The sequence below is a fragment of the Sipha flava genome, unplaced genomic scaffold (genome assembly GCF_003268045.1).
Source record: "Sipha flava isolate LNK unplaced genomic scaffold, YSA_version1 65_pilon_pilon, whole genome shotgun sequence".
Taxonomy (NCBI): domain Eukaryota; kingdom Metazoa; phylum Arthropoda; class Insecta; order Hemiptera; family Aphididae; genus Sipha; species Sipha flava.
In genome coordinates, this window is record NW_020273605.1 from 1,402,635 (window position 1) to 1,404,998 (window position 2,364).

The window sequence follows — 2,364 nt, forward strand, 5'->3', positions numbered from 1 at the left end:
GGAGTAATTTGACTAACAAGGTGGCCAAACAACTTCGAATTTCCTGGCCCTCCCGGCAAAAAAATTATAATATTCTGAATATATAAATATAAAAATTAAGCAATAAAATGCAGCTAGTAAATGGAAATAAATATCTTCATTTTTGTCAAAAAAATCGTTGTTGCCTAGTTATTAAATATATCGTCTTCTAGGCGATAAAAAATATTTAATAGATGATAATTTTGTCGCCCGGTATATTAATTAAATGCACCGAGGACCGGAGATCCAGGAAGCGCGTGGGTTAGTCACACCCCAAGGATTGAGTGTGACGGAATTAGAAGAAACGGCCCATTGCGCATAGATTCCACAGCTTCGTCTCTATTGATGATGCTTCGGTATCATTTATTGTACGGACATTTTACTTAGAAGTTGAAGCCGATGCTGCAACCGTAATTAACAGGTTAATTATTTATTACGTTCGCTTCACGCAGGCTCGGTGACTTTGTTGCGTACCGTTAGAAGATCAAGACACGTAGAACGGCTGCATAAGTACTCATTTCAGCCCCTGTCGAACGGATCCTACTCGATCGCCATTTTCCCTTCGTGACCACAATGGCTGCATCTAGAAGCGGCTCGTCGTTCCCGAACAGTTCCGCTGCTGAGGACATGATGTTGCATGTGTATGGCAAGAGCGTAGCCATTTTATTCATCCCTAGTGATATCAACCGACCCGTGTAGCCACTAATGTATCGCTCGTTTTCCAGAAAACTCGTCGACGAGCGTCAATCAAAGCGACCATTAGATCACCATCGACGATCATCTAGTCAGATCCAGACCGGATGCGCCTTACTAAAACAGCGCAAGCAAAGGTTTTTCGTAAGTTTATATACGAGCTCATTACCGTGTTCTTACCGTATTCGATGTGGTATTATTTTCCTTTCCGCAGCAACAGGTGGATGGAGTGAATCAGAGCAGTGGCAATATACTGAAGGTTTCGGACAACCATGTAGATCACTTATATTACTCAATAGTTTCTATGTAATCTATTGTACCTGCAACACTAATACAAAAAACGAAATACATGGAGTTCCGTAAGGATTTTGTAAATAAAAGAAAAAATGCATTCGTTAAATGGGGGGAGGGGGAGGCAGCACGTTTTACCTATAGAAATATGTTCGTAAATAATATTATTTTTTAAAAAAAAATTTTTTTGGGGTATTTTAGAGTTATTCGCATTTTAATTGGGAGCTGTATGAAAAACTAAATCAATTTTTATTTTCATAGTTTTACTGGATTGCAAAAAAAACCATGAATTTTTCATTTATATAAAATTATCAAAAAACATTTTTAAGTATTGGGATTGAAAATCCAATAATTTATTTTATAGTTATATCTAATAATTTATTACAAATACTTTTTTTTTTATATCTAATGCTTGCAGTACATATTTATATTTAAGTTATGTTCTGAAAAGCTAAAAAATATAATAATTTATTTTTCTAAACAAAAATTAAATATTCTGACAGATTATTAGAACAACTATCATTGTTAATTTAATTAACAATTTTCATAAAGGAAAAATATTTTCAATCCCAAAATAGTAGATACATGATATTTACAAAATATTTTTATTTCAATCTGTAGTATCTTTTTTTATTCAGTTAATTTAGTGTAATTCTAATTTACTAAAATTTTAGTTTTAATATCATAAAAAATAATTATCCTTAAATAAAATAATGTATAATGATATATTTTTAGTATACTTTAACTTTATGTTTTTTCCATATCTATTATAATAAAAATAATATACACAATGAAAATATAAAAAAATATTTTTAATTTATTATATTATCATATTGAATCCAAATTTTGATTACATTATAATATTAAATATTACTGTAATAATCATAAATTATTTGCTGACCAACTCAGTTATAAAAACTAATAAAAACTAAATTAATATAACATATTATTCACTAATATAAAAGTAGGTACTTACAATATTATATTAATTATATAGGTAAGTACTTAGTATTATTGTAATAATATTATCAAATTTAACCTTTTATTGATAAATCTCAATACAAATATATACTTTAATAGTTATAAGTTTATAGTAACAAAGTATCATATAAGTAAGTACAGTGGAACCTCGATAACTCGAACCTCTATAAGTCGAATTTTCAATGTCTCGAAGGAATGCCTTGGCCCCTGGCTTCCGACATATAATATATGTGATAAATTTTCTCTATAATTCGAATTTCGAAGTAATTTTTAGTTGAATTTTAGCTTATAACTCGAAATTATATAATAAAATATAACATGTACAATGAACATACCTCGTTAACTCGAAGGTCAAATAACCAAGTACATATGTATGTATGT

The 2,364-nt window shown here is 30.0% G+C and overlaps 1 long non-coding RNA gene across 1 annotated transcript; it reads right to left on the reverse strand.

Annotated features, from left to right (window-relative positions):
- Positions 1 to 209: 209 nt before the first annotated feature.
- Positions 210 to 977, reverse strand: LOC112691698. Its single transcript, XR_003149337.1, has 3 exons — positions 892 to 977; positions 493 to 828; positions 210 to 420 (listed from the first exon to the last, which is right to left on the reverse strand). It is a non-coding gene; the product is annotated as an uncharacterized LOC112691698 (long non-coding RNA).
- Between the last annotated feature and the right edge of the window lie 1,387 nt (positions 978 to 2,364).